Below are 26,183 nucleotides of genomic sequence, written 5' to 3'. Positions count from 1 at the left end.
AGAAAAGTAAAGTTGAGAGGGTTTTTTTTTAATTAAAATACATCCGCTTTGGTAACACAAAAATGTTCTTAATGAAAACCTTTTATATATACATTATATTTGTATTATCATTGCGAATTTGCTGAAAAGCTACCTGCAAGTGTCACTTAAATATATACAATAATTCTTAAGTGAAATCTGATTTTACAAATTGCAGTTTGAAAAAGCAAGAACATACGCTTTCTTTTATACTGAAGGGACAGATTTGTTTTCAGTCTTGCCTAGTAATACAAAGGTGTGTCCTATTCAGATTTGATATTCATTTCAAATGTAAGACAGCACTTTATTGTTAGCACTTTGATTTTGTTAAGGTTAATTTGACCATGTGACATGGATGTTTATTCACAAAATATTCTGTTTCTGCTGTTAATTCAAGTGATTAAAATTGATTTGAAAAAAGCAAATTCATTTTGTTATTATTTCAATAATTCAATAGTTAGTTGAACTTCATAAATTCAAATTAACAATGGAAGGTCACCCACTCAAATGATAAGACCTTAGATTGCTGCAAAAAGGAAAGGGGTTTAGAAACAAGTGTATCTTGTAGTACCAAGAAAAATGAGTCTGTTTTCTTGGGGTTGCTGTGGTGGTGAATTTTTCTTCTTGCCAGAATGAAGCCTCAGTTCCAATAAAACTCAGGTTCTAGTGCTCGGCCCAGACTGTTTCACTTTTCTGTGAGGGGACAACAGTCGCCTGGTTTGAGCCAAGTCTCAATGACAAACTAAATGTCTCATTTTTGAGAGGTGACAAAATTGTTGAGTATGAATGATTTAATAGATAAGGAACTAATGTTAATTGCATAAGAGAAAGGCTTAAGAGTAATTAGATTACTGAGACTGGGTGTATAAATAAGGACAACATGGATATTTATGTCTTGTAATCACCAGAACTGGTTATGCAGTTTACTATTACTACTGTTCTAGTAGTAATGGTAAACTGGTAAACTGAAAAAAACTATTTTTTTATTAAGTGTTATGTTTTTTGCCCTCTGTGTTCAGTGCAGTAGGATGCAGAAACTGGCTGCTATTATGAAAATGAAATGTAAAGCAAGGCTTATTTTCAAAGTTTGACCTTTTGTTAATATGAATTTTATTATAAGGGTATTACGTAATCTGCTTCTGACTCAGTGTTGTGGCAGAGAGTTCAGTGACTGTTGCATTTAGCAAACGGAAACTGTGGGAAACTAAAGTTTCTGCGAGACTGAGCCATGAGCCAGAGTAAGCGAGTATTTACACGCACAGATGATGTGACTGTACATCTCAGAAATATCCATTTTCATGCAACTATTTTCAAAACATGATATAGAGGAACAACAAAGTTTACTTTCAGGGAAGAGGACTTTCATGTTTGCCGCTGCCTCTAACTGGGACTTGCTGTCTTCCAGTTTTGTTGAACCAGTTTAATATTTAGAAAATTGGTACTTTTGTAATTGAAGTTTTCCGTTATCTATTTCAAGAATATACTCACTGCTGCTCTGGTTTCATATTCCCTGTGATAGAATATTGCCTGCATTTATTTGATCAATTTTGCATTATCCTTCTGATCTTATATGCTTTGATCATTAATTGCTTGCTTCGTTTTCATTGCTTTCATTTTAAGTTTGTATTATAGGCTTTGTAACCTCTCACTGCTCCATGCATAAGTGCTGTCTCAGCAGGATGCTCAAACCCTTTGCTGCAAGACAGGTTTATTTTTTGTTTGACCTTTGTTTGGTTAATATTTCCCATAAGTTAGGTGTCCGTATTTGTATGTTTGTGTGCTCACAGTCTCACACACACACCCTTCGACTGATCACATGTTTTTAAGCCGCAGCGGTGAGTGGTGGAAGGCCCACCAGGTCGTCAGCAGATGGGCGTGATGGAGGTGAATGGGAGCTCAAACCACGGCTGAACTGCAACCTGCTGTGTGGAGACAAACGGCGCCCGAGGCTTCGTGTTGTCTGTTACCGTCAGCTCATCTCCCAGGTGACCTACCTCCTGTAAACCTGCTGTCACGTTTATTTGCTCCTTTCAGTGACAGTAGCAGCGGCGAGGGAGTTTGTCCTGGACGGGGGGCAGCGAGCCAATGAGCCACAAAGAGGAGAATGATGGATTCCCGGCCTCGGCTCAAACGGGGGCCGCTGTCACGGGGCTTGCGCGGTCATTAGAGCGAGTTCCAAACACCGGCAGCATCAGGATGACAAATCACAACAAAGTCCCAGCACGCCAGAGCTCCCTCTCTCTCTCTCTTTAAATCCACGACTGAACCAATGTATGTTGGACAGTTTCTGCAGAACTATGATTAAGCTGTCACCGTGGGGAGGCCAGTTTGTCAGCAGTTGGGATCTTTGCAGCAATTTCTTTAGACAAGTCTGGCTTAATTGAGTATCCAGTCCCAGAGCTCTCCTGGTTGGTTTCACTCCTGCCCGTTCCCTCGAGGCTAAACAAACCGCGGTGCTAGCTGGCTCTGGGTTTCTACAACAACATCAGAATTTGGCTCGCAACCACAGCAGCAGCAGCAACAGCAAGGCAGCAACGTCATTCTCATTCTCTCACAAAACGACCATCTGTAAGACTTTCTTGTTTGCTGTTGTTCTGGGAGGGGAACACAGGTCCTGCAGTAAACAGGACAGGTGTGGATAGCATTTGATTCACAGCAGTTCGGCATCACTGCTTTCAAAAACTTTTCTGCAGCGTGCTCGCATACTTTTTTGTCCCTGGAGGCCCTCCCCCCTCCCGCTGTTCAGTTGGATAAAGTGGAGGCGCCAGCTGATTGGCCAACCAGAACTCTCAAACAAGTCAGTGTTCACCTGTACTCTACTCTAGCCGGCCAATTACCCACAAGTCTGTGGGGTCCTTCGTTACCCAGAGGCCCAAGGCCAATGTCCTAATGAGCGAGCAGAAAGATGTGTTCCTGCTGCAGCCGATACTTCACCCTCCGAACGAGGAACTTTACTGAACACAGAAACCGAATCTGATCTGGCACAGAGCAGCTGCATGCATCACTTAAAGTAGAGAAGAATGTGTTACCTGAATTGTGCTGTCCTGATCAGTGCAGTTACCTCGAGCTACTGTGTGTTCATCCTGCAGGCACAAACAACCCACCTGCTTTCAATGACACTGTGACACGCATCTATAACATTCTTGGGTGAGGGAAGGAAATCTGAACAGCTGAATATATTTTAAGGTTAAGCTCAGTTAAAATGAACAATGTTAATATTATTCAGGGACTGCACATTTTTTTCATACTTTGCTACATTCCAGCCGTGCGATGGTGTCCTTTTTAGGAGGTGATGCATGATGTAAAATTACAGATAGAGGCTTTCTCCTGAAATAGCAACCTGTGGGCATCAGAATGAAATCATTTTGACTCTGTATTAAATATACTGGTACAACATGAAAAGGTCTGCAACATGTGCACTGCAATTACTGTTTCTTAACCCTGTACAGCCTGAACTGTGAAATAAGTGCCACATTTTTTAAACTTGACTGTTTATTGAACATTTTTTTTAAATGTAAAAAGGGAAATAAACGTGGATTTTTGCCAATATGGGTTTTAATTTGTATCATTTTTGCTACATCCAGTATTTCTGTGCATTACACTGCTCACTATAGCCCAACATGTACCTGATAGCATTAAAAACAATCACACTGATGTAGAGGTCTCAAAAACTCATGTGTAAAACATGATGCACTTTGCATTATAGAGTTAATATGATATTATATGGTGAATCTCCCTATCCAAAGACTTACATATGTGTCACACACACAAGGTGCCCTTCGGAATCTGGTTTATCTCAATTGAGAGGTCTCTCACTCATAAAGGACCCCTGAGTATCATATCGTAACACACCGGGCCAGTCTGAGTTTTTACCTTGCAGGCTTAATGGTGTGCACGTGCATGCTTTCTTAAACCTGTTCATGTTGTTTTAGAGCCTTAGTAAAGTAAAAGGGGAGTGCAAATGAAACTACAGTAATCAAAGTGGGTCATGAACAGCAGTTTCCTGGTTGGTAAAATTGTATTTTACTCCACCACAACATCCCTTAATGCAGATTTTTGACCCTTTTTTAATAGACAACCGCTACCGCTACAATATTTCTGTGCAAAAGGACACCTTGTGTCTCTATTCTGGGATGCCGGAAGCATCTGACAGAATAGAGATATTGACACTGTGGGATGAAAATGGGTTGACATCTCCAAATGCAACCCTGCATTAATGTGGTTAGAATTCCTGAGTTGGGAAATTGTTTTGTAGCTGCTTGTAGATTAGAATGTGAAAACAACATAGATGTTACACACATGTATGACATTTAGTACTTTAGTGCACAGCTGTGTGGTGTATAGTTACTTTATGCTTCACAGGATTCCAGCCATTCATCCTCTTATCAAAGGGTAGTGGTGCATGTGAAGCATGGTGTACCCTAGTTTGTTAATTGATCACAAAGAGACAGATGACCACTCACACATACATCTACTAATTATCTGCTAATTGGAAGGTTGGTGGTTCGATCCCTGGTTGCTGCAGTCTGCATGCCAAATGTCTTTGGGAAGGATGCTAATCCCAAGTCACTCTCTGAAGCGTCCGTCGGAGTGTGAATGTCCGATAGAAAGCACCTGACCTTGTATTTGATATGGCATGTTGTATAAAGTGCTTTGAGTGCTCAGGTAGAGTAGAAAAGTGCTATATAAGAACCAGTCTATTTGACTAAAGGCAATTTAAAATCACCAATTAACCTAACATGCATGTGTTTGGCTGTGGGAGGAAGTTGGAATACTCAAACCCATGCAGCTACACAGAAAGACCCCAACCAGCCCGTGGATTTGAACCAAGGACCCTCTTGCTGTGAGATTACAGCGCTAATCACTGCACCACTGTGTTGCCTTACCAAAAATGTGTGCATTCCCACGGTGTTTGAATAATTTGGAAGAACAATCACCATAAGTATTGTAAACAGGTAGCTTTGCAAAACAACTTGAATGCTGATTGTCACATCGAGCCGTGAATTTCACAGTAGTGAAGTTTCTTCACATTAACTGGGGAATTTGTGTTGCTCTTTACTGATTTGGCCATCCATCCATCCATCCATCCTTCCATCCATCCATCCATCCATCGCTGATGCTTATCTGTGTCTGAGAAGCCCAGGCTTTCCTCTATCCAGCCACCTCTTCCAGCTCTGCTGGTGGGACACCAAGGGATTTTCAGGCCAGGTGAGAGATGTAATCCCTCCTGGGCCTCCCCTCAGACCTCCTTTCACTTGGACATGTCATTTCACCTTTGAGGCGTCCAGCAGGCATCCTGGATCCTTTTCATGTGGAGGAGTAGCATCTCTGAGCCACTCACCCCATCTCTAAGGCTGATCCAAGACACCATACGCAGAAAACTCATTTCCACCACTCGTGTGAGCAATTTCATTCTTTTGGTTGCTGTCCAGAGTTTTAGCCATAACTGAGGTTGGGAATGTTGATTTTCTGGTAAATTGACACTTAAGCTTTCGAGCTCAGGTCTCTGTTCACAACAACAGATCAGTACAGCGTCCACATCACTGCAGTCTTTGCACATCTCCCTCACTTGTAAAAGAGATCACTTGCACGTCCACTTAAGTTAAAGCAGCAAACACATTTTCCATACATTCCCAGCAGGTCTTATGATCAGGGCTTGCTGGCTGTGTGGCCAACAAGGCCGTGAACTAAAGCAGATGGAGCTTTAGCCACAGTGGTCCTCAGACTCTGGAATTTCTACCATCTGTGGACTCGCTGGTTTCTTTAACAAGCAGATAAAAACTCATCTTTTTGATCTTGCTTTTGGGTAATTGTTTGTTCTTATCTTTTATCATTTTTTGTGTTGAAGCACTCTGTGATAGTTATCTTGAAAGGTGCTATATAAACAAAAAAAACGTGCTTACTTTTTTACTAACTTAGTTCCCCAAGCATTAAAAATTCAAAAATTTCAACTGCAAAAATAATAAAATTTGGCCATGCATTGTGAGCTTTTGAAACAAATGGCCAATAGATTCAGAAATAGAAGAAAAGATAAATGTAATGAGGAAACTGATATGCTGATACTGAATGCACAGTAAGTTAAACATAACCCCCTTTTTTCATTGTTAACTCAGATGTCTTTCTTAAGTTTAGGGAAAGATCTGGGTTTGGTTCAACACAGAGAAGTCAAATTCAAATTCAAATTTTATTTGGCACACACACACAACCATACACAGTATGACATGGGGGTGAAATGCTTGTAGCTGTACAATGCCCGACCATTAAATGACAGAAGAAAAGTTTTACAATATTTACAATTTACTACAAAAATTTACAAATTAACTTAGGAATTTACAGTAAAGAATGTGCAAATAGCAGAAGAGATTATAAAGATAAGGATTATAAATTATAGGAATTATAGGATTATAGGAAATGTGTGGTGGTGCGTGTGGTGACGTGTGTGAGAGTCCAGTCTTATAGTGACGTGTTTGGGAGAGTCCAGTCCTACACCTGGTTCAGGCCCCGAATAGCCTGGGGGAAGAAGCTCCTCTTCATTCTCTCTGTTTTGGCCTTAAGGGAGCGGAAGCGCTTCCCAGACCTCAACAGTGAGAAGAGTCCATTGTTGGGATGGGAGAGGTCCATCATAATCTTCCTAGCTTTGGACTTGCACCGCTTGGTGTAGATGGACAGCAGGTCAGGGAGCTCTGATTGAATGATGCGTTCTGCCGAGCGCACCACCCTTTGCAGATCTCGTCTGTCCTGCTTGGTGCTGTTCCCAAACCAGGTGCAGATGTTTGACGTCAGGACGCTCTCGATGGTGCAGGAGTAGAAGTTCTTGAGCACCTTCAGTGGCAGATGGAAGTCTCTAAGTCTTCTGAGGAAGAAGAGACGCTGACGGGCTTTCTTAACCAGGGTGTTGATGTGACAGGACCATGACAGGTCCTGAGTGATGTGGACACCCAGGTATCGGAAACTGTCCACTCTCTCCACTGGCGTGCCACTGATGATGAGGGGTTTGTAATTCCTCGCCTGCTTTGTAGTGAAGTCCACGATCAGCTCCTTAGTCTTGCTGATGTTTAGGAGGAGGTTATTCTCCTGGCACCAGGTCTCCAGGTTCCTAATCTCCTCCAGGTAGGCCGTCTCGATGTTGTCGGAGATCAGGCCCACAACAGCAGTGTCGTCAGCAAACTTGACAATGGAGGTGGTGTCGGATGTGGCTACACAGTCATAAGTGTACAGTGAGTACAGCAGGGGGCTTAAAACACAGCCCTGAGGCACTCCAGTGCTGAGTGAGATGGAGGGGGAGACTTGTTTTCCTACCCTCACTGATTGGGGTCTGTCTGTGAGGAAGTTGAGGATCCACTGACACAGTGATGAGCTGAGTCCTAGATCCGTCAACTTGGTGAAAAGCTTAGAGGGAATTATTGTGTTGAATGCTGAACTGTAGTCCACGAACAGCATCCTAACATAATTCCCTCTGCCAGTGTCCAGGTGACTCAGGGATGTGTGGAGCAGGTGAGATATGGCATCGTCTGTGGAACGATTAGTCCGGTAAACAAACTGAAGTGAGTCGATGGTGGGAGGAAGTGAAGAAGTGATGTGATCTCTCATCAGTCTTTCAAAACACTTCATCACAATTGAAGTCAGTGCTACTGGACGGTAGTCATTGTGGCAAGCGGGCTGTTGTTTCTTTGGAACAGGTCCTCTGTGACTTCAGATATAACAGAAGTTCTTGCCTTCGCCAGATGGTGAACCACACCTAAAATTAGTTGGGAAAACAATTAAGTTGTATATTTCATGGAGACAGGGATCCTTTGTAAAGCTGAAGAAGCCAAAGTAGGGTTTGTAGGGTGGAACGGTGAAGGATGGGAATGCTTGTTCTTGCTCTGCTCAGCAGCAGCGATAAAGTTTAAACAGAACAGATGCATGCTGGGAGAGTTTATCACAGCTGCAACTGCACCATCTGTGTCATCTCACTCTTCACAGGAGGTTTTCCATTATTTATCCTGATTTAAAGAGTTTCAGTGTCGAGCATCCCTGAACGCCGTACTCGCAATCCTCTGCAGCAAACAGTTTTCCATCTTTCCTTGGCTTTCATTTCATCCGTTTCTGGAAATGTGTGGATTTTCAAAACCAGATATGAAGTTTTCTACTCACATTAAAAACTGAACCATCTTCGCTTCTTTTGCATATAAAACTTCCTATGGCATAAATGATGCAGTAACTTTGTAAGTTCTATCATCACTGGTCCAAATAAAGGGAAATATTGGAGCCTGGGAAAAAAATATTCTTTGAACCATCCGTGTTTGCTGTTTCATCTGAACTGCCCAGGTCATTAACCGCTGCTCACATCAGAGAGAAACACACAGCTCTGACCGTTCCTCCGGCCGCAGAATGGCGACCGCGCTGACCTCAGCTCCTCCTCCTCGCCTCCGCCAATGTGTCATTTGGTGTCTGCTGCCTGGCGAGGGAAGGAAGGAGTCAGCAGTGGGAGTGAATGAATGTGTTTTGGCACAGGGGGAGTCAATAGTCTTGATTTGACCCGATCAATCTTTGCAGTCTTGCAGTCAAATTACCCCTGGACAAATTAAGCGAGGAGGAGTTTCCCCCTCTGCAGACAGGAAAAAAATACTGGAGAAAGTGTTGAGGAAGCAGATAACTGAGGAAGAGAGAGGAGGAGGAGGAAGGGTGAGAGAGAGGGGAAAGTAGAGAGGGAGGGGTGTGTTCAGCGGCTCCAAAGCTTTGACTCGCTCACATTATCACCACAGTACAAAGGGCCAAATATATTCAGTGGCTTTTCCGTGGCACAAAGCTGATTAGCAGAAGGTAGCCCCCATTGTGAGGAAAATCACTTCCACGGCTGTAAAGCAAGTGATTTCATATCCTTTTTTTATTTAAGATTACACAGCAAGTGCCTAATCAGCTGATCCTTAATCATCAGCATTGTGTCTCTTTGTGTTTCCTGTAACCTCTTGCCTCCCCTCTGCGCGACTGCCTGGCTCTGCCGGCTGACGACCGGGGTTATGAGAAACCGCCGAGAGCCGGAGTAGGAAGAGAGAGAGAAAACGACGAGAATCTCTTCCAAGATAATCGCCTTAAACAGCCCGGCTCTGTCTCCATCTGCAGCTGCAGTCTTAGTTTCTTCATCTGTTCGCATATCATATTAGAGCTCGTAAAGGCCCGCAGGAGGAGGAAAGAGGGGTGAAGATGTCAGTAAGAAGAGGTAAGGAATCAATTATCAGTTCCTCCCAGCACAGCAGTTAAGCATCATTTAGGAGATCCTCCGACCTGCAGACCACTGGTATCACCTTGTTGCTGTTCTTACCACAAAAACACGTCCCATTTTATAATCCTGTACTGATGGGAGTGGAAACATGTCTGAACTTTAAACACATATGTGATAGAGCAGTCATCGTCAGGTTGCAAAACCTTTCCTCAAGCCAGAGGAGTGGAGACTGACTGCGGAGATTTACTTTTGTACTGCAGTGAATGAGATTCTCGGTTTGCCATTAAGTATTCCCTTCTGTTACAGATGGTAAAAAATTAGAGTGTTTCCCATATTAATGGCTTGTAAATGTTGCAGCTTTTAAGATTGGAGAGTCTGATTATGTTTGCATTTAATTATATGGTCCAAGAAGTTTGTCTGCAGTGACACATGGGCACTTGTTTGGCTTTCGGGGGCCAAGAAAGACTGATGGGAGCCTTAAGAAACATTGTGCATTTTATGGTGCTTGATGTGAATGAGTTCTACAAGCCTGAAACAGAAATAGAGCAACTCCAACATGACTTAACTGATAAATCCTGCATAAGGCCCAGGACTGTATATAAAAGATGAATGTAAGCACTGTGGCATCACCCACTGGTTTGTGTTACATTTTTTAAATCTTAAAACTTGCGACTTTTGGATTTTGTCATCTTAAATTTTTGAAACCAGATGTGACGAGCAAGGAATGCAGAGACACATATAATAATGTCACATATAACAGCAAATTCTATCATCCTTTTTCACTAAAGGGTGGCGTAATTTATCAAATGGGCATCATGTTTTATGTAATACAACCTAAGATGAACATATGAGCCCAGAAGCTCATCAGGAAAACATTTGCTGACCTAAGAGGTAAAAGGAACATTGGGGTTGTTTTCCCTTTTACTTCTGTATATTCTCCACTCGCCTTAAAACCTGAGTAGCTGCCCCCTGCTGGCCATGAGAAAGAATGTGGATGTTTGACACTTCTTCATTTGCTTTACCTTTCAGGTTAAACCCATCCTGTGAGTTTTTATGAAAAACATGGTTTCAATCACAGGGCCATTGTCAGCCATAGACAGGAGCAGACAAACACAGTTGGAACACAACATCACAGATAAAAATACTTTAATGGGAGTGCTTCCTGCTTTCTGAAAATAAGAATGTATTTGCCTTCATTCTAGTCATAGCTGACCTAAAAAAAATAAATGATCAAGTTTATTCAGGCATACTAGACTTTGTCAGGGAGATTACAAGGAGCTCCTAACAGAGTAAATAGTCGTCTTAAAGCATACAAAGAGAGAAGATGATGTCATTAGTGGTAAAATGTTTATCACAACCAAAAAAACAAAAAGAAAGAACCTACTGTAAAATCCGCATTAACATTTAAGGCCTGGATGTTTAGTAGCCTTTATTTAATAAATCCAAAAGGCTTGCCTTTCAGTTCAGTTTCTTTTTTCTGCCGCTGGATGAAAAGTGGGACGTGGCCACTGCCAAAGGCTTCTGATGTGGATGGGTTATTGTTGTGGAACTCCAGGAAGCATCTTGCCTTCAGGTCGTTGACATTATCTTTGCGAATGGCATATTTATGTTCTGCTCATCTCTCTTGCAAATGTCTTTTTGTTCTCACGGTGAAAAAAAACCAGGTTTTTACAGTAAAAAGTCTTCTGAGAATAAAAATCCAGAAGGATTGTGGTCTGTCAGGATTATAAGACCAAGCCAGTTTTAAACCCTGGTTGTTTGGTTGGAGATGGCTGTGTCCCACTTCATGGTGGTGTTCCTGAAAAAGTGACATAATTGCCATTGATTGATTTGGTGTTAAACTGGTCCTGGTCACAAAATCTCTGCACTTAGTCAAAATGTAGATGCTCTTGAATGGCCTTGGATATATATGACGGAGTATTATTTGTCAGGTTGATTACTGGAATGCTCCTGACTCACAATTACTTTCACATGATACAAGAGAAAATAATTGCAACTGTAATTTCTTCATTAATTTATGAACCACTTGACAACAACCTGACATTACAAGATAACCCCACAGATATTAATACTCAGAGCAAAATAGCACAAAGGAATATGATTGAGAGGTTTAATCCTTTAATCAATAGTTTCTATGGTTAAGTATGAAAAAAAATCCTCATATTCACCCTTGTGTTAGATGTAAATTAATGTAAATTACCCAAAAAAACAGAAATTGTGTTTGTGTGACATTGAAAGACAAAACAAAGAGCTCTGTGGATTGTTTTATAGGAGTGTTGTATAGCAAATCACTGATTACCTGATGTTTATTAATGGTGATAATTGAAGGATCCCAGCAGAAGATGATTTACAGCTACATGTGATAGATTAATGATAACACGGGTGCCATAAATAGGCGCAGTTATGGGAAAACGTTTGAAGAATTTTCAGGTCTTTGAGACAGTTTTCTTTATTCAATGGTCTAATTACAGGCGAGGCTAGTAAAACAAATTATATACAAACAAGTTGCTCCAGATATATATTTAACTCACCACAGTAAAGCATAAGTGGAGAGGCAGCAAGACAGCAAATAGCATACTGCGCACCTATTTGTTTATGTTCTTGTCAGACCAAAGTTCCCTCCTTAAGATCTTTCCACAATGTTGTACATTTAAATGCCTTTAGCCTGCAGTTACACATGCTACTCAACTGTAGAGGTCAGAGGTAAGCAGAATAGAGAAAACAGAGAAATGGGGAAAGGTTGTTCATGTCAGCCTCCATGTCCGACTCACAAGTGGAAAGGGAAATAGGTACAGAAGTCCAGTTAAAAGTAAGCAAACGTGGATGACAGCCAAAACAAGTTTGGAAGCCAAGTTTCATCCAAGCCATCAGCAAAGTGAAACCTTCCAAGCTGTTAGACTCTCCCAGTGATGAGAGACGCTGTAGTCCTATTTAGACAATCTGCAAGCAGGTGATACCACAGGTGTATCTGCACCCTTTAATACACTCTCAGAAAAGTACCTTTTTATAGCTTAAGTGCCACAGCGGCTTGTCACTGGGTTGGTACCAGGAGGTGACGGGAGGTACGCCTACTTGGTTTTGTTGCGGTTTGTACCTTAATGAGATCAATGTCGAATCTCTGCTGCATATTTATACTGTATTTTCATTCTGACAGGCAATTGCATGCTGCTTTTTTCTTTTCCGGCTGATCACTTAAAGTGATATCTCGTATCTGCACCTATGGCTAATTTAGAAACATCAAGTAACCTACCATGGCACATATTTGAGCCTTATCATTGTTAAAGAATTGAACACTGGTCAGATATACGAGAAGGATACAGAATACAATTTCTGAATGTGCATTTCCATACTTTTTACTTAAACATATATGAAAATAAGTAAAAAAAATAATAGATGCCCAATTTCATTTTCCTGATCTACTCCTTAAACTCTGGAAGAAACAGTATCCCGGTTTCTATGAGTACAGGTCAGCCTGTTGATGGAAACGATACTTGTGCATATGCATCAGGTTGAGTAATGATCACATTGTAAAACAGAACCAATCAGCTTCCAGATTTGGATTTTTTTTCTTCTACTTCTAAATAGATACAGTAGTTGTAAACATGGTTTTATTTACCAGTACGTATTGTTTGAAATTTTTACTTCTTAGTAGGCATAATAAAATATTTCTGACATATTTTGGCATCAAAGAGTTACCACCAACTTTACATTTCAAGCCATTTCACACTGATCAAGCCTGTTCTCAAATAACATTTAAAGACAAGGCAGAGTTAAAAAAACAAAAAACAAAAAGAACACAAAAGGCGAACAATCTGTCAGCGCATCACTTCCTGCAGCTGCAGCATCAACGACCTCTGTAGTCACAGCAGGCTTATATGTTAATGCTTTTTTTAAGTCGTGTGTCATAAACAAAACATTAAAAGAAGGAAAAAAAGAGAATGAAGCTCTCATTCAACAGATCTTATTTTTATCTGGCGGGGCTTTAAGAGTTTCCAGCAGACGAGTTCTAAGGGTAAATGAGAGTGCGGCAGTAAAAATCAGTTTCTGCCGCTGCTGGAGAAGAGGGATTGAGGAGGCCACCAAGAAGGGGAGATAATGGAGAATTTATGTTCTCTCTGAGAGGCCCTCTTAGCTGGATTTAATTCTCTTAATAGTGGCAAGATCTCAGCCGGCAACACTCAGGCTCTAACCTGCCCCACAGTTTGAAAGCCAGGCATGGGGGGGTTGGAAGCAACAGATGCATAATAAATGAATAAAGCCCTCTGGCTATGAAGAGACATAATTGCTCTCAACACCATTAATGTTTCACGATTTTAATAGCTGCATTCAAGCGATTTCTGAGATACTCTGTGAATGTGCTGATGTCACTAGGATGATGATGCGGTTGAAGAGGTGAGAAGTGAAAAGGCTTTTCCTTTGAGTGGACTTACACAAGGTTACACAACATGAACCAATTTAGGCAAGGCAGCAAATTAAAACAAATCTGAGACACAGGATGTCCCACCATAACAGGTTTTTATCAGCAAATAAAATATATTTTTTCCAACTTTGATAAATAATTGACCTGGTGAAGCAATTTAAGGAGCTCTGACAGAAAAGCGTCTGGACTTCAAGTGTCTTGAAGACGTTTCATCCGAGAAGCTTCTTCAGTTCTAAGACCAATTGGTGGAGAGTCCTAGATTTTAAGTCCTATTGGGAGTGTCCCCGGGAGGGTCTTTGGCCCACTATGGATCATCTGCCTAATCACATCAGCCAAGGTGTGAAAACGGGTGTGGGTCACTATCAGCCAAGGTTTCGGGTGAACCCATTGTGACATCTTGCCCCACCCTATCATGTGACTTACTGAGATCAAATGACCCAAGATGTGAGTGGGCGTTAAGAAGTCTGGGAAGGGATCTCAAAACTGGATTGCAGAAGACAGACAGTTTGTGTTGTAAGCCCCGCCCTCTGTTCAAAGATGGTCGTTCACAGTGGACATAGACGGCTTCTTTTCCGTTTGAAAGAGGATGAAAGAAGACATTGCCAGCTCAGCTCAGCTCAGCACACAATCTCAGCTCTTTCTACACATCTGCATAGACAACATGCTACTAGCGCCCAGAGTTGTGTTAAAGCTTTTTCTGTTTGTTTGGTTGTTGTTGGTTTTTTTTTTTTGCTTTCTCAGCATTTATAGAGTCCATTTTCCTTTTCCAAGATGAGCTTTATAAGTCCTCTATAGGCTCCTCTTGTTTCTGTATTATTTTAACAGTTTTCTATTAATTCATTTCTGTTAGTGTTATTTCTGTTATTACAGTTTATGCGTAATATGCTTAAGCTGACAGGCAGGAGTAAAAAAGAAAAGAGAGAGAAAGAAAAAGGAACAGGGAAAAAAGTAGAAAATATAATAAAAGGATACAGCACAAATAGTGGTTTAAGTGTATGCAGACTTCAGCCCCGCAGCCAGAGCCTGAACTTCAGCAGGCAACAAAGGCAGTGACGAGTAGCCAGACTTGGAGTATTGAAGCCTAAATGTCTACCTGTCCATGTTATTTTTCTACAGTGGTGATTGCTTTAGAACCTCTTTGGTCTGGTTTTGATTGATTTGGTTTGAAAATCAACATGACATCCACGGTGTGATAAGTAGATATAAACTTCCCTACTGCGACTGTAGCTCATGGGAACACTCTGGTAAGCAAGGTTATATATTTTTTCTCCATGATGATAACAGGGTGATTCATAAAAGCAAAATAAGTTCTACATTTTAAAAAAGTTTCCAGATGGCAAAACTGCTGGAGCAGCAGAAAAATTCTGAAAAATATATATTTTGGTGCTTTTCTTTAAACCTTATAGCACACATTTTGAACATCATTTTCTTTAAAAGTATCCCATCACTTCTTCTGCCCTCTTGGCTCTCGACTCATCTGCTTCATGCCCCACTTGACTCTGATGATATGAGATCTCAGTCCCTATGGCAACCAGCGGGACTCGTAACCATCAAAACATTCCTGTCTCTAATTCCTGCCCCTTTCATTTGCATAGAAATAACATTTTGGGATGAATGAGTGGTCCCCTCCAGTCTCAACCTGTGTCTGTCTGAGCTCTTCGAGCATCTTATTTGTGTTCCTGCCTGCCTGTATCAGTGCGAACATTTGCCTTGTGATGAGAATGACAAAGCAGACAGTGTAGAGGAGCCTGATCTGAGCTCTCTGAGCTCTGGGCCTCATTTTAATATCGCCTTTGGCCATGTATTTTTTATTACACTCATATTTTATCAAACAATCTTACCAACAAGCGGTTAATGACATAATTAACCTACAGGGGGGAGTGCCCTCATCGGCAGGACAGTAGGTTTAATTGGGGAGGCTTCAAAGCAATATCGGCCAGTGGAAGAGGTTGAAAAGTGGTGGGATAGCAGGCACAGCGTCGCCACCGTGTCCTGAAAGAAAAGACAGCAGCAGGCAGCAACAATGAGTACAGAGCTAATGAGGTTTTAATGACATTAACTCGAGGTCCAGCTAGTGCTGAGCTCTGTGTTTTACATCTAGGTCATCACTACAACTATTAAAGGGCTTCACTTTCTACAAAAAACCCCCAAATCTTTATTTTAATTTCCATAAATTTGAGATCGAGGCAAGATTTTGAAATCAAAAAGGAAATTAAGATGATTTCTGATACTTGTAGGGTTTGTTTCCTTTCTTCTCTAATAAAAGCTTATTATTCAAATCCACACACATGGCTGCTGCTGGAGTTTTTGCCACATGCACTCTAAGTGGTCGTAATTCTTCCCACTTTTCCCTTCGGTGCTGTGCTAATGGACTACCTGAAGGGCCTTTGCACAGTTTCCTGTTTAGAATCAGATTACTTGCACCAGCGGTAACTAATAATCTAAATGAGCTTTATTTGTTGCGAGTGGACTTTCTGTACTGGTAGGGCTTTCTTTTTCTTTTTGCAAAGGGGCTCAAGGGTGGTCATTAGTTCATCCAAGCTACCTGACAACTCCTAGTTAGATTATACAAGCTTATTGCAGATATTTTTGATCCCTGGAGGAAGAAAATAATGACTATGATACCCCCTTATCCTCCCTTTAACTAGATAAATAAACATGCATTCTCTTGCACTTAAATATCCCTACTATACAATATTGTAAACACAGATGGTCCCCCCAAAAATGCTGATTAGGTTAGAATGATCCTAAACCTTTCTCCAGAGTTATTTTGACCTCCTACAAAAATCATTGTAGGGCGTAGTTGACCTTTAACATCCACCAGGTCAATGGCAGTCCATTGGGGGTTTGGGTCAGTTTTAGGGGTAGGTTTTCTGTTCGGTCAACATCCACCCCTTTTTGTGGAGTGCTAACCTATTTTGAGCACCCAAATGGACAGAAAACAAAATAACAGACGTAATGGCAAAATTTATGATTAATTTGTAATGTAACACTTTCTAGTTTCTGTCTATTCAACATGTAGATAGACAAAATCCAATCCTAAACCTGACCTTTGATGGCTTGTTAGGGGCCTGGTGGATGTTCAAGCCTCTACAATAAATGATGAGGATTTTGGACTTTTTTTGTAAACTTGGAGAAACAGGCTTTTTGCCACTTAATGCTAGCAGAAACAAAGAGCCAAGACACGTAGCAATGATGCTATGCATTGGTTAAATGCAGACTGGTTGGACAGAAAATGGAGCCATGCTGGTGTTGGTCACGCAAAGAAGATTATAGATTAAAGAAAAGAAACAGAGACAACGACTGTAACGGAGAAGCTCAAATTACCAGATGTTCCACACAGTTTTGACACTGCTCCCGAGCAACAGTACACTGCTACAACAACTAGATGTTAGTCTGCAAAGCTCGGGGTAGCACCTTCAGATGCTATGCCGGGACGTTTTAAAGGTTTATTTACTTATTTACTATGTAGGCACAAATTCTGTTAAGGTATTAAGCCCTGTACAGCCTTCACATCAGTACCCTTCAGAAAGGAATCACTGTCTACAAGATGACAGAATGCAATGTGTAAATTAGGCTGACATCACTAACACTCAACACACCTTTTATTGTAACCCCAGTAACACCTAAGAGATCTTTAACACTCATTATTTCACTGCAGGTAAATAATTTTGCACATTGTAATTGTTTTTATTATTAGCCTCAATTATTCATCTTTTTAGAAAAAGAAGGTGCCTGTACCTGCCTGTGCTTTTCATTTTTTAATATTGTTTATCTTTAATTGGCTCCAACAGCTTTATAAAGGACGAAACGCGTCCTTTATTAAGGTTTTTAAACCTGAGTTTTTAAAGCAGCTGATAATCCCAACCTCTTCTTCACGTACTACTCCACTGTTGCCGAGGCCATTTTGGCCAGCCTTCAGAGCAGATAGTACGAAGGACTCGGAAACCCCGCAGGGTCACACTGCCCAGACTTAGCCTGAGTGAAGACAGAGGCAGAGGAGAAAGAAGTCGACTGTCTAGCTGCCTAAAAATGTCTAATCTCATAAGCAGTCTGGTGCCTGCTGACTGGGGAGCGCAGGGACACCAAATACAACTTTAAAAGGCTTTTTCTTTCTTTTGCACTCCACATCCCTTTATCACAGACAAGCCATGTGCTGCTGGCTGAAAGGCAAATGCCTGGCAGGAGACCCCAGTGGAATCATGGGAAGAAAAAGCATGTGTGTGCATTTGTGCTACATGTTTCTTTTCTTTCAGCATTTTTTCGAATAAAACAACACTAAATATTTCATGTTATGAATTTCCTCTAGAATAATGCAGCTTTTGTTTTTACATGCTTTCCCCACCATCGTTAATATTAAAAGGGAGGGCCTCTACAAAAATGTCTAAATTGATGCATTGTGTAGGCTTAAGGTCTGCAGAGCAATAATTCAGAGAGGGTCGCGCAGCCGTGTGTAAAACACAGCGATGCATTCAAGAAATAGAAAAAAAAAGATGTGTTTTCTCTAAATATTGAATATTTAAATGGCAGCAAAGAATGCTGCTGTCGCTGCGGGTGGTAATCATGGACGGTTAAAAAAAATGTGCTTCACCGTTAGCATGAATACTTACTTTAAGTGCATTTTTTTGTGAATTTAGAAAACGAAAACAAAACGTAAAATGCTGCAGTTGCTAAATGTTCACCTAGAGGCTCCAGCAGTGAACAGAACAGCTAATATACTGGTCAGTGAGTCAGATTTATCACCCAATGGCAACTGACAACACAACAGTGGGGCAGACTGTTGCTGTTACATTCTATAAACACATTATATTTTTGTCATGAATCGGATTAATTTATTGTAACTGAAAGTGTGATTTTCCTTATTTTTAAGATTGCTTCCCTCCATTTTCCTGGTGGATGCAAACACACCCAGATTTTATAAATACTAATCGAAAAAAAACTGATGTTTCAGACTGCACTAAACAAACTTCTTCTACTCCTGGTTCTTTATGATGTCAGAATGATGTGTTAGCCTGAGACAAACTATATTAACCTCAGGCATTAAAGAGTGCTAAAGCCTGAATGAAATGAGGGCCTACACAAAGAATTTAGGATTAAAGGTGAATTAAATTGCTGGAAATGAGGAGAAAAGCTGCCTTTTTAGTTTTTGTAATAAACTTTGTAATATTTTATGGTATTTTAATAATCAAGTCTTAGAGGTCAACTGATGGAATTGCAAAGTAGTTTGTTTGTTTTTCAATTTTCAATTATATAAACAATATACAGAGGGTCATTTAGGAAAAACAAAGAAAAACATACAATATAAAATAAAGCTAAATATACTCTGATATCATTCCACCAGTTCACATATTAATGAGGAGTGGGAAGACATTCACACTCATGGAGACGGTGCTGTGATTAGATAAGTTATCAATTAAATTAAATTTCATTTATATAACACCAAATAACAACAAACGTCACCTCAAGGTGCTTTATACTGTAAGGTAAAGATACCACAACAATACAGAGAAAACCCCAACAATCAAGCGACAAGTAATAATACATATATTTCTAATTACACAGAAAATATACATGTAAATGCATTTTCATATTATCTTATGTTTAAAACCTCTCAATTTTATAGGCGCACTTCAAAGCTAAGCCAGGCCTTTGGCACGTAGTATCTGCTTAAACAGATACGACTCTTGCTGTGGGATCGTTGTCCAGAGCCCTGACAGCATTGCATCATAGATATGAATTTAATGATCTTAAATCTGCAAAATCTGCACAGGAGTGTAATCCTAAAATATCACACATACATAATACAATAAAGCAGGAATATAACCAGAGCTGAATGTGAACTGGTTCTCACTGCGTCTGCAGCTCTCTGGGTTTATTTGTCATCTCAGCAAAACCCAAACCAGAACCACTTTATGGAAATGGTTTTTGGCTCGGGGTGCTCTGGCTGCAGATGCAAACTGTCTTTATTCTGAATTATTATAAACCGAAACGCTTAGAGAGACATGCTTCGACATTAATTTTCTTTCTGCTGTGGGATGCTCTGCCTCATGCCTTTGATGCTGTTCCCTTTCAACGTAAAACAAGACATGAATTTAACATCGCCACTGTTTATCTCGGCTAAGGCTCGTGCAGCTTTCAAATGCAGAAAATTTCCTGCGGCCATGTTGCTCAGAACAATTTAACAGTTCAAAGTTGTTTTAATACATCTCTGTGTGGCTCTTCTCAAAGAACTTCCGAGCACTTTTTAAAGACTAACAGTAGAATTAACATCAAACACCTCTGTGTTGCTCCATCTTTGAGGTTCCACGGCACTTGAAAGCAACTGCTTACCATCTTTTTTTATCAGTCATCTTTGAAGAAGCTGTGGAGATTTCTGCGTACTGTACAAGCATGCGGTGTTTGGTTTGGTGGTGTTGTCTGTGATACATCGCACTGCCTGGGGTCACACTGATCTCTGTTTGTTCGCTCTTTTATTTTTTTCCTTTCCGGCTATTCATCAGTTCTCCCGGACTCATTGGTGAGTTTACACCACGGGGAGTAAAGCGATTCACCTCTGAGGGGGTGAAGATTTCCTCTCAGCTCAAACAGAAGCAACGCACGCTTTCATCTCTGCAAAATGTCTGCTGAAATATTAAAGGCGCTTTGAATGTGTTGTTTCCAATAAATAAGTCATCGCTTAATTTGGAGACACAAGTTTGAGAGGTGGAAACAACAACTACTCAAAAACACTGCATTTAAACACGTTTAGTGAAATGTGTTCAGCGAGTTGATCAGCAAACCAGTGATGAAGAATATTGAGGAATTATTACTATTTGTGCTCTTTGACCCTTATGCACCCTGTTGCAATATATTGGTAAAGTGGACATGAAACACTACATGTATTAAAAGCTCATTTACACCACGGAGCCCTGATCTTAAAACTCTCACAGATTTAACACCGTGTGTGGATTGGGTCATTTGTGTTTTTATTCGTTTTTAGAGCATGTGCAGAGCTGTGTCGTACATCATGGGACATCGCTGGGTTGGTTGGTTGGTCACTGCTATTAGACTTAGAATGGTTTCTGTTAGCTAACTAGTGACAAAACTGATAACTCCGTGAAAAATAAAATAATAACACCAAGGATATACTGCCCACTTTTACCATTGGCTAACTGCACTGAAATAGGAAAGTCCACCAGTTAGCCGTAATGCTGGGGTTTGTGGAGCACTTTGTAAATGAGGACAGTATGGAGGAGAACCTGTTTGAGTCAGGTGACCTGGTGGTTCACTAGACTGACAAGCTGGAGTGCTACAATCTCCGGTCAGGTGGACAGACTGAGGGGCACAATCAGCTGACAGAGCAGATGTCCACAAGACGCAATCAACACTATTTTATATACCAGTTATATCAGGGTTAAGACTCTTTTCCCAAGTACACGCACTTTATAACATAACTTTGTACTGCATGTGCATCACTACACACACATAACTGAGTTTCTCACCAGATCAGGAGTCCTAACAGAGAGTGTTAAATCCCCAACTTGTTTTTAGAGCAGGGCTCCATGGTTTAAATTAGCCTTAATATTTGTACAGTGTAGCGTTTCATTTCCATTTTAAGTATACTTAGTAACATGTAATTATTAACCAGTTAGTACATATCATTAACCACCCTTTGTTTCTTAACAGTAAACTGCTTTATTAATTAAGTGGAAACATGGTTCAAAGAATATGGCCAGAAACTATGTGTCAGCTTACAATCCAAACCCACACTGTCTGTAAGCTCACTGCATACCTGACTACTAGCTCAGACAGGAGCTAATGATAATAATAATAGTCATGATAATAATAATAATAATAATCTGACCCTGTTCTAAGATCTACCATACACAGTAAAAAACGCGGACATAGTTTGTAGATTGGACAAATAAAGCCAATGTCAAAATACCTTAATCCTTAATTCTTCAGTCTATAGCTGTCTGCAGAGCTATAGCTGCAAAAGTACTTCTGGTCTTATGGAGTCTATGACAAAAGTCTTGCTTTGGACCTCTGCAAGCAGTTTGCATTCATTGTCTCAGTTCATTGTCTTAGTTACCAATTTTGGGTCACAGTGGATAAAAAATAAAATCTATTTTGTAAAACTTTGTCATGACAAAAAGGCATATTTTCTGCTTACTCATTGGTTAGTCAATGAGCAAATGGTTGCACAGTCAGATCATACCCCTCCCATAAAATCTGTTTTTTGCAATCAAGATGAAAACGATAGAAATGATAATCTCTTGCTCGTGCTCTCAGAACAGCACGATGCAAAAATCATTGACAAATGACAAAACAGTGACTCAGTCAGACACAGCATGAGAGGGTGGAGGTGGGTTGCAATGTGGCTTGCAGATGCAACAGCAGCTTTGTGATGTTAGCTGATCTATAGGGATTACTGTGAAATTGATGCTAATCTTCAGTAATACACAGCACTACAGCAAACCTTGCAATCGCAAAGACTTCTTCATCATCCATCCACTTTCTTCCACTTACCACAGGGCGCATCCTGGACAGGTTGTCGGTTTGTCACAGGCCTAACACAGAGAGACAGACGACCACTCACTCCTACGTTCACACCTACGCCCAATTTAGAGTCAACCCAGGCATGTTTTTGGACTGTGGGAGGAAGCCAGAGTGCCCGAGCATGCAAGCTTCGCCCAGGAGATTCCTTCTTGCTGTGAGCGAAGAGTCCCAACCGCCATATCACCCCGTTGCCATCAACATCATCAAAGCTAAAACCTGCTGAGCTTCTATAGCATTCACTGGAGAATACCAGCTGCATTAATGATCAATGATGAGAAAGCTGCTTCAGTGGTTATCTACGATCTTTTCAAACCATTTCGGGGATGACTTGTGGCCTGTTGTGTGTTATATTTCAATCCGGAAGGGAGATTAGACTGAAAAAAACTGCAAGGTCACAAGATTAGTAGGTTAACCTGTCAACAAAAAAACCCAACTTTTTTTGAGACCCGGCATGAAGCAAATACATAATTCAGAGAGTTCCAAGGCATCTCTAAACTTCTGACTGTCAGTGTTAAACATGACAGATTCTTTATATAATCTAATTTCTGAGGGCATGCATGCGTATTAATAAAATATCATGGGGTGGTTTCCTATGAGGCTTTGGGTTAAAAAGTTAACAACCTGAAATTATTTTTATTCATCTTTAAAGACACACGCTGCAGATTATCTCAGAGGAACCGGACAGATTCAGAAATTCTTGCCTCCTGGTCACTTTGTGCTCCACAGAAGAAAAACAAGTCCTTAATATAACACTGTGATAATCACAGGCTCCCCAGCAGCTGAGTGACAGAAAGCAACAGAGGTTGCAGGTACGAGTCCACCTGGACATTTTCTATGTCGATCACCTGTCAATCAAAGGGATGCCATGTTCCACTGGACTGTCTGCTGCAACCGTCGGATGGTGCCGAGGGCAGCGCTGCTCATAGCTGCTGCTGTTGATGCCGGGTGAGTCTTGGAAACACTTTGTGGGAGTAACACTCTATTAATTTAAAAAGTTGAAATATATTTAACCTCTGCTGCTCTGTGCCCCGAGTGCGAAGCCATCTGGAGCTGCGATTGATTTAGAAATGATATTAAAGAGAAGTCTGAGACTTTCCCCATAGGCACGTGACCCAAAGCAGCGCTGCAGACGGAGAGTCACGGCTGTCATCGTATCAAAGGGAATCTTTATCTCACCCAGCTCCAGAAAACTCCATCACAGCCGCCTTTTTCTCCCACTACAATAAATGTTCAAGAGTCTGAGTTTCTAACTGATCACACGACACGCCTGATTTGAGTCTGTTTAGTTGCATCACTTCAAGCAGCGCTTCAGTATCAGAATAAACACAGTCTGAAAAGAGAGCTGCTGCGTCTGATCTGGTCTGAGTACAAGTCAGTTGTGGTCGCAGTGCAAACAACGTTCAAACACAAATGATGTGTGTGTGTGTGCTCAGCTGGTTGGAGCTTCATGATAGTCTTAGTGTCATAAGTAAAATGCATACCTATTTTGCAACTGATGCTCAGATGATAAGAAGTTCTCAGGAATGCTCTCTCTGGGAGCGTGTACCTAAAAGTGATCCCACATGCTATACATTATGTTTTGTCAAGTATGGTACAGTCACAGTGGAGGAAACAGGGGTCAGAGTCCGCAGCAGGACCAACATTATTGAATCTGTGTGTAATGAATTTGCGATCGCATTGCTTTTGATATGGTTGCTTCAGAGATGTGGAAACATGTGCTGTCTCCAAAGCAACTTAGTGTTTCAGGGAGTGATAAAACAGCAATAAGATGTCAGTCTGCTATTAGTTTGTGACTCAACGGATCAAGTGGGCAATTATACACAGTCTGTTTGTGGGAATATATCGCGATTAACTTAATTTGTTGTTGTCTGTCTTCCTGGGTATTTATATTAACTGGTTATATTTACAGAATCTGAATAGAAAACAGAAACAGAAATTCCTCGGCAGGTGGAGGTTTAACTGCAAAATGACCATTTGGCAACCAGATGAGTAAATGTCCACTGTAAAGAGATACATCACACTGTTGCTGTCATTGGCACAGACTGGCTCAGATTGCAGTCTGACTTAGTTTCTATAACCAACAGCAGGTTTTTGCAAACCTTTGCCAGCCTGTCTGAGAGACTCTGAGTTGGAGCACCAATGCCTCTAACTTAAAAGCATGTGCAGTCACTTTGTAATGGACTGTGGTCAGCTAGAGATCATCAGAAATACGCTCAATTGGTCACCAAAAGTGAAAAAAAAAATCACTGCATTCACCGAAACCCAAGGTCATGGTCGCAGGAAGTCTGCTGTCCTATTTTTACTCTGATGTAAGTGAGCCATTAGCTGGGATCATGCCTGTGAAGGACTAGGTATTGTTTCTTTGGGCTTTTCTTAGTGTACTGAATTCTCTCTACAAATACAAAAGTCGGTTATTTCGACTGACTGATATGCCGGCACAGCTGTCTCGATGGACATCTCAACTGTTTTGTGCAGTTGGTGCACATTTATTGAAATTATCTGACAAAGAAAATAAAGTCTGCGGTGAGGTACAGATGACAGAGCAGTGGTTTCGGTGAGCAAAAGTGTCGCATTTTATCAGTCTTTTACTTTGCACTAAAGAGCACGCCTGTCTGTGCCTCTGCACCCAAAAGCTTGCTAATGAAGCTTTATAACCAAGCTGCTAAATTTAGACGATCCCACCATCCAAATATGTCAATGTTGTTGAATGTTGGGAGAAAGCTTCTGAATCGCTGCACCTTCTGTTTTTAAACATAGACCATCACGGGAGGCTGTCGTGCAGAACGTAGTTATTGCAAAGACAATATTAACCCATCTGTAGATCAGACTGTTACAGAAAACAGGGGCTTTGAATTGGAGTAAAATAATATTCATTGGGATTTTTTTTTCCAGGTTGTTCTTTGAGTATAAGTGGCATACAAATTAGTTTATTAAGTTGAATTTTGTGTGACCTTGACTGTTGCCGAGCTTCTCTAAGCGATCCCGCAGTCATTTATGTTGTTAATTATGTTTCCAACCCACAAATATTTTTCTTTTTCAGGTAATTTATCCATAATCCTCTGTTTGCATCCCAATGGGTCAAGGAGCTTTGAGGCGCTGTTATGTGTGATTGTATCTCCATCAGGGTCACCTTGCACTTGCATAAAAACAGGGTTTAATTGTTCTCTTCCACCAGTCTCCCATCATCTTTCTTTTTGTTTTCTTCCAAGGGATGTTGAGTGGAAGGCTGATGAGAATAATCTACATGCCGGAGAGAGAAAGAGAGTGAGAGAGAGAGAGACAAGAAAAGAAGGAAAGACGGCGCAGCAAAACTTTGAGATGGGAGGTGATGATGCAAGTCAGAGGCAAGATGCCTAATACCCCCGGCTAACGATCCAGCAACTGGAATGCAAACCCTCGGTGAGTTCAGGTGGGGAGGTTCAGTTGGGGGAAGGGAGGAGAATTCTTCCCTTTCTTTTTTAGCAGGGACGTCAGGGTGTCACTCTGCTCCGAGGCCTTTGGTGCCATTGTCACTTCCTCTTCCTGCAGAAATAGCTCAGTGGCAGCAAGCGATGATCAAGGAGGGAGATTTAACATTCAGACAATGACTCTACTCTGAAAAGAGGAGTTTCATCAAAATAAGGAAAAAAATACAGCGACAATAGCTTCTAATTTTTACACACTTTGTTACCTAGCTACGGTATGAAAAATGATTTGATACCAAACTGCTACAAAAATGCAGTCATTGAAGGTTAACAGGATGTAAAAGGAATTAATTAAAGAACCACAAATGAACACTGTTATGTAGGTTTAAGGAGCAGGTCGTGCAGGACCGAACCTTTACCCCAATAAACTACTCTATTTGACAGTCTCATCAGAGTCACTTAAACACATGCATCAAAGAAAGGAGTCAACAACAGTTATGATACCAGGAGATGGCTTCAAAGCAGTGACGAAGATGCTGGATCCCGATGCTAAACAAAGTGTGGTCTGACCTTCACCTACACTTCAAGCACAGGAGAA

At 41.0% G+C, this 26,183-nt stretch overlaps 1 long non-coding RNA gene across 1 annotated transcript; it reads left to right on the top strand.

Moving 5' to 3' along the window:
• Positions 1–9,106: 9,106 nt before the first annotated feature.
• Positions 9,107–26,125, top strand: LOC146581741 (uncharacterized). Its single transcript, XR_014893827.1, has 3 exons — positions 9,107–9,220; positions 25,391–25,580; positions 26,030–26,125. It is a non-coding gene; the product is annotated as an uncharacterized LOC146581741 (long non-coding RNA).
• The last annotated feature ends 58 nt before the right edge of the window (positions 26,126–26,183 follow it).

The sequence above is a fragment of the Mchenga conophoros genome, linkage group LG2 (genome assembly GCF_057382185.1).
Source record: "Mchenga conophoros isolate Kocher_MC1m ecotype Shallow Benthic linkage group LG2, M_conophoros_male_GT1.1, whole genome shotgun sequence".
NCBI classification, from domain to species: domain Eukaryota; kingdom Metazoa; phylum Chordata; class Actinopteri; order Cichliformes; family Cichlidae; genus Mchenga; species Mchenga conophoros.
This window is presented reverse-complemented; position numbering and strand designations above follow the sequence as displayed.